The sequence below is a fragment of the Zingiber officinale genome, chromosome 3A, assembly GCF_018446385.1.
Source record: "Zingiber officinale cultivar Zhangliang chromosome 3A, Zo_v1.1, whole genome shotgun sequence".
NCBI lineage: Eukaryota > Viridiplantae > Streptophyta > Magnoliopsida > Zingiberales > Zingiberaceae > Zingiber > Zingiber officinale.
The window spans coordinates 7,590,817-7,598,303 of NC_055990.1; positions in this window are offsets into that span (position 1 = coordinate 7,590,817).

Below are 7,487 nucleotides of genomic sequence, written 5' to 3' on the forward strand. Positions count from 1 at the left end.
TAGGAAACCGGGAGAGGCGGTCCGTCCTATAAACCCTCCGCCGGAAACGCGGGAGGCGGCCTATAAATCTCGGGACCGACGAGCTCCGTCGTTAAAGATCGAGGCCGCGCCGACCGGCTATAAATATCCGCGCCGAGCTCCGGCGTTAAAGATCGAGAGACGGTCTGGCGTCTATAAACCCTCGAGAGACGGGTCGGCGTCTATAAACCCTCCTACCGGAAGCCGGGAGACGGTCCGGCGTCTATAAACCCTCCGGTAGGAAGACCGACGAGCAGCGATCGAGCGGAAGACCGACGAGCTCAGTCGTTAAGATCGAGCCGTACGGCTATAAATATCCGCGACCAAAGATCGAGGCTCCTGGTCGTTATAAATATCGAGAGCCGCGCCGACGGCTATAAAGATCAAGAGGCGGTCCGGCGTCTATAAACCCTCCGTAGGAAGCCGGAGACAAGGCGCGTCTATAAATCCTCGAGCAAGACCGACGAGCTCCGAAAGATCGAGGCTACCGAGCCGGCTATAAATAAGCTCCGACACGTTAAAGATCGAGAGCGGTCCCGTCCTATAAACCCTCGGTATAAAAGAAGACCCGAGCAAAGATCGAGCCGCTATATAATATCCGCCGCCGAGCTCCCGTTAAAGATCGAGAGCAGTATAAAACCGGGCGGAAAATCGACGAGCACCATCGTTAAAAATCGAGAGTCGGTCCGGCGACTATAAATACCTCGGGCGGACGAACGAATATCAGAGAATAAGAAACCGCGGAAACCACAAGTATTAAAACATTTAGGCCCGCTCGGACGTTGGTCCTTCGATACTTGGCGTTTGTTGACTTCACACAGGCTAGATACGGGCAGACCGAGTAGGCCCTCCCGCTCGGACTTTGTTTAATGGGTTAAGCTGATCGACCGAGTGACGGAGAACACTTAGAGCATGACTGACTCTAAGCATAAACGTTAAGCAAACAGAAGAATATTATGGATAATGATCAGAAAGACACAAGCAAAGACATAATTGCATTAAAGGGAAAGCATGTCGTACGACAAGTATAAAAAGTTACGCTGGGCGTAAGAAACGCAAAAACAAGATAGAGATGAGGAACACTCTTCACTCGGGGTCTTCAAAGTTGAAGAAATCGTCCGGAATGTCGTCTGTCATGGCCGCCAGATCGGAGGCGGGAATGTGCATTCCCGCAGGAAGGTGGCCACCCTTCTTCAAGTAGGCCATAGTGACCTTAACGGCCTCGGCAAAGGTTGAAGAGACGCTGCCGCCAAATTTCGTGCCGAACCTCTCCGAGCGGAGGTAATCTTGACGTGCAGCAGCCAGACGACTCGGCTCCTCTTCCTTGTACTTTCTGAGCGCCGCCCGGGAGGCAATTAGTGAATCTTGGAGAACTTTCTGGTCCACCTCCGCTTTAGTGCGTTCAGCTGAGCGCCCATCCCATTCGGCAGTTAGTTGGGCTTCCAGCTCCTTAGATCGCTGATCTAGGGCTCGGACTTCAACTTTCATCTTGTCCAGATTAGTGATCACCCGCTTCTTCCGGCTACTGGCGCGCTTCACGTCTTCGTCGCGCTTCTTCACCAAGCCTTCAAGTCGAGCCACCTCTGTAGCCAGGTCGGCGGCCTTCTTCTGTTCGGCCGATGGACCCCCCGAGACTTGGAGTTTTTCCATGAGACCCTCCAGCTCGGCCAGCCGATGGCTAGTGGCGATTTGCTCAGCCCAATGCTGTAAGGGAAATAATAAAATCAGGAACCGAACAATAGCATGGCACAGGAAGAAAAATGAACCTACCTGAGTGCCCTTCTGCATGTGGTTATCGCCGAGCTGAGGGCCACCGAATCTGGGCGTCCTCGAAAAGTTTGGCGGCGGACCCGTCAAGGTTATTTCATGAACGGGCTTGATGGCCGATCGGCGGACAATAAATATTCCTCGATGGGAATCGAAGGGTAGTCTTGATGATCGGGTGGCCGGCCGGCGCTTCCTCAGCCGTAGTCGTCCAACCGTCGTAAGCGACGACGAGTTCGTGGAGGAGAGCCGGAGGGTTGTGCGGGCGAGGCCACGGGGTCCCGATCTGCGACGGCGTGCGATCTGGAGAAGCGATCTCGATCGGCGCTGTGGTTCGCCCTCAGGGTCGGCGGAAGGTGGAGTCCTTGACGCTTCCGCCGAACTTCGATGGTGAGTCCCGGCACTGGGGACTCCTCGGCTAGGCGGAGAAGCAGGATCCACCTCAACCTCAAGCGGATTGGGTAACCATTTGCGTCCCCTCATCGCGGCTTGGGATAAGACCTCGGCGAGTTCTTTTGTAGCCGCCTCAATTTCCAACTTCAGATGATCGGTAGCCTTGAGCCACGACTTCAAATGCAGTGGAAGAAATTAAAATCGATTAGACAAAAAAGAAGGAGTAAAGAGTCCTTACCCATGCGGTAGGGGAGATTGGCCCGAACGGGATAATCCAAAATGTACAACACCCCTTGAGAAGCAGGTCGATTTTGACTGACCTGACAAGCGGTTTGCATGAAGGTAGGCGGATTGCTCGAATTTGAGTCATGATCCGCCATTTGGTTGAATGTTGGCGCTCGGGAAGACGTATATAGAAGAAGAACTCCCTCCAGTGCTTGTTGGAGGTCGGCATGTTCTCAAAAAATTTGAAGCCTATTCTACTTTGGAAAATAAAAGTACCCAACTCGGATTGTTTGGGGTAGAAGAAGTAGTGAAATATTTTGGGGTCAAGTGGGATACTGTGCAGCCTAAAGAGGACGACCACCCCGCTCAGTAGCCTAAAGGAATTCGGCACAAGTTGGCCGAGCGGAATGCGGAAATAATTACAAACTTCCAAAATAAATGGATGGGTAGGAAAGCTAAGGCCGCCCTGGAATTGGTCCAAAAAAAAACAAATGGTCCCGATCGGCGGGTTATGGGGTCGGTCGGTCGGGCCGGCTACAACTATTTCATGGTCGTTCGGGATCCCGTAGGTCCTAACAACGCGCCGGGCGCGCTCCTCATCTAACCTACGGTAGCGGGTGCAGAAGTGCTCGCCATGACTAAAGAAGGGAAGGAAGCCTAGCAATACTCGGAAACAAGGGGACCAGAGAAAAGAAGAAGCTTACTGAGGGAAGATCAAAGGAAAGAATCCCCAGGAACTCGAAAACCGCCGGAAAGCAAGCACTGGGAGTCGTCGGAGTAAGCTAGCAGCAGGCAGCTTCGATAGAGGACGCGCGATGAGACATAGAGTGCGGCGTGACGGCCGGAACGAGGGCTTTATACAAACGAGACCGCTCAGCCTCGTCCGTCGGATGCAGGGCACAAGAGACGAGGTCGTCATCTAGCCGTGCATTTCAAAACAAAGGGCGTCCCATCGTACGGAGCGTCACCGCCACTAGAGACGAGCCACGTGGCGCTCTGTCGCCGAGCGCAATTAATGCGCTCATACCGCGCATGCTTCGGCTTAATGAAAAAGACTTGCGCGATTTTCAAGAGGATTTAGACAAGCAAACATCCACGTTGGGCGCCAAGGCATACAAAGCGAAGAGCCGAGCGGCTAAATTTGGCATGAGGGCCGAACGGCTCAAGGGATATCAGCAGTAGCGATAAGGCGACGACCGCCCGCTCGGACACACAGTCCAGTCAGTCGGACTCACTGCCTCCTTCGACTAGACTTGAAGGGGAGGCAAGTGATCCGGCGGTAAGAATGGGGGACCCACAGATGGGGTCCCGTCCGAGCGGAACCAGAGATTACCCAGCCAAAGGTTTGGGTTTCCGACGCCAAAGCAGGAGAACCGGAGCCGAGTGGCCGAGCGGATGTGTCCGCTCGGCCGAGGACAGAATGGCCGAGCGGAAGTGTCCGCTCGGCCGGAATCATGGCGAGGGAACAGTGGTTAGCCGAGCGGCCTATTCACTCGGCTCGGGATATGGTATGTCAGCAAAGGCATGATGATTAGACTGTACGCAAGATGGCACTATTAAAGGCCCCACCATCACGTCACGGGAAGGTTGATACAGTAGCAGTATGGTCTTATGGATGCCCTTCTGACAGGCCCACACCTAGGCATGGTCGAAAGCAGGTGATTGCTTCGATTGGTGTCCCCAGGCTCCTTCGAGAGGTCTATATAAGGCCTCCACTTCTTCAACCGGAGGTACACAAGTCTACATTTTCTAAGCCACTTTCTTATTCCTTCGCCTAACTTGAGCGTCGGAGGGCCGTCGCCGGGACACCCCCCCGGCTCGGTTTTGTTGCAGGTTCGCCGGAGCACTCGAGGATCCAGCAGGGAGCGCCACATCCCCAGCGTCCGTTGACTCCTGGTTCGGACAGGGTCAAATATTATTATTAATAATATTTTCAAAATTTTTAATATTAATATTAACACTATTATTAATATTTTTTAAAAAAATTATATTATTATTTATTAATATTAATAATAATAATATTCGGGGTGGGTTCGGGGATGGGGATATAATTCCCATATCCGCCGCGAACCCGCCCCATCCCCAAAAAATCGGGAATCCCCATCCCCATTTCGGGTTTTCCCCGCGGGGCCCCAAATTCGCGGAGAAAATTGTCATCCCTAAGCTTCACGAAGGTACGTCAAAATCCAAACTTGCAAAGCGAGACATCCTCCGAAGTTAACTAACGAGCCTCCAGATAAATAAGGGAGAAAAGGTAGCTCAACTTCATGCAGGGATAAAAGATCTGATTACCCAGCTCAACAACTTGAAGAAATAGTAACAAATCGTGATTCCTTTGTTGGTTGCTACTCGGAATACCTAGAGGTTCCACTGTACAAAAATTTTTTTGTACAAAGGTCTGAACCTTTTCCTAGCTACCATGTGTTCTTTTAAATTAAATTTTGGATCGCCTGCGGAACTTAACACGTTTGATCCAAAACTTAATCTATTTGTTCTTTTAGGTTTTGACTTGGATCTCCTGCGGAACTTAACACGTTCGACCCAAATCACCTTAAGTTATTAATTCCATTAAATATTAGTTTCCATAATTGGTTCCCAGTACTGACGTGGCGAGGCACATGGCCTTCTTGGATATGGGAGCAACCACCACCGACTAGACAAAACCTTTTATAGAAAGTTAATATTTAATTTCCTAAAATAACTTTAGGTTAACCGAAGAGAACAATCAAATCATAAGGAAATAAAAACAAAAGAACACAACATCGAAAAACATATTCGAAATACTAAATCGTATGCCTCTTGTATTTGGTATTATTTCCATAAATAACTAGTATGATGCGGAAAAGGAAAAACTACTAGTTATACCTTCTAGAAAGACCTCTTAATCTTCTACCGTATTCCTCTTCTAACCTCGGACGTTGTGTGGGCAACGATCTTCCGAGATGAGAAATCACCAACCACCTTCTTCTCCTCCTAGCTAGGTTCGGCCACAACAATGAAGCTTCACCAAGGAAGAAGAAAACCACCAACCAAGCTCCAAGGGATGAAGACTTTCTCTCCTTCTTCTTCTTCTTCTTCTTCTTCAAGAGGTATTCGGCCACCACCAAAAGCTCCAAGGATGGAGTTTCGGCCACCACAAAGAGAAAGAGAGGGAGAGGGTATGGCTGGCCACACCAAGGAATAAGAGAGGGAGGAAAAATAATAGAGACTTGTCTCATGAAGGCACCCCAACCCCCTCTTTTATATTCCTTAGCCTTGGTAAATTAGGAAATTTAATCTCAATAAAATTTCCTTAATTTTCCTTGATAACAATTAATTAAGAAAAATTAAACAAACTTTCCTTAATTGAGATGTTATGGCCGGCCACATCAAGGAGCAAATTAGGAAAAAATTTTCACAAGAAAAAATTAAACTTTCCTTATTTGCTTCCGGAAAAATTTTAAAATAAAATTTTCCATATTAATCCCTTCATGGTTGATCAAAAGAAAATTTCCATAATTTTAATTTCTCATCATGTGAATAATTTTTAAAGAGAAAATAAAATCTCTCTCCAATCTACAAATAAGGAAAGTGATCTAATCTCTCTCCTTTAATTCTTTTGTAGATCTTTTACCAGAGAGATATTTTAATTTTAATTCTCTTTAATAAATCATATCTTCCACATAATAAAAATTAAAATTAAAAATCCTTTTTAATTTAATGTGGCCGGCCCCCACTAGCTTGGGTTCAAGCTAGGGCCGGCCACCCACAAGCCATACTTAGGCCGACCCTAGCTTGATTCCCAAGCTAGCTTGGTCGGCCCCATTAGGTGGGTATAGAAGGTGGGTATAGGTGGGTATAGTACTCTATAAATAAGAGGCTACGATAGGGACCGAGAGGAGGAATTGGTTTTGGTCTCCCGATAAAATTAAGCATCCCGTGTTCGCCCCGAACTCACAACTTAATTTTATCAATGATAATTCATTCCACTAGAGAACTATCATTGAACTACCGCACCAATCCCAAATTACATTTTTGGGCTCCTACTTATTATGAGTGTGTTAGTCTCCCTGTCTTTAAGATATCGAATGTCCACTAATTAAGTGAGTTACCGACAACTCATTTAATTAATATCTTTGTCCAAGAATAGTACTACTCAACCTTATCATTATGTCGGACTAAGTCCACCTGCAGGGTTTAACATGATAATCTTTATGAGCTCATCTTGGGGACATTATCAACCTAGATAACTAGGACACAGTTTCCTTTATAATCAACAACACACACTATAAGTGATATCATTTCCCAACTTATCGGGCTTATTGATTCATCGAACTAAATCTCACCCATTGATAAATTAAAGAAATAAATATCAAATATATGTGCTTGTTATTATATTAGGATTAAGAGCACACACTTCCATAATAACTGAGATCATTGTTTCTTTATAAAGTCAGTATAAAAGAAACGACCTCTAATGGTCCTACTCAATACACTTTAAGTGTACTAGTGTAATTAAATAGTTAAGATAAACTATTTCCTAATTACACTACGACCTTCCAATGGTTTGTTCCTTTCCATTTTGGTTGTGAGCTACTGTTTATAATTTATAAGGTACTGATAACATCATCTTCTGTATGTGACACCACATACTATGTTATCTACAATATAAATTAATTGAACAACTACAATCAAATGTAGATAATTTGACCAAATGTGATTCTTTATTTAAAACAAATGTTTACAAAAGCTTAGGCTTTCAGTATACACTCCAACATCCTTAAGGTATGCACTTAACGTCTTCCCAATAACTCAAGAGTGGCCAGCCTTAGTAGATCTTACTACATCTCTAAGGACCTAGAGGTAAGTGCTCTCAAAAATTTATTTTCTACTTTTGAACTTCACAAGTCTCGTTGTGTAGATAATCAAGCAATAGAAAAATCTAACAACATTGCCCTAAAAGTCAAGAAGGACGAATCAGACAATGATGATGAATCAACATATATGGTAAGAAAATTTACGAAGTTCTTTCGCTTTAATAAATTTAATAAAGTACAGGCAAAGAAAAGAAGAGCAAGGAAGGTAAAGTGTTATAACTACGATGAAGA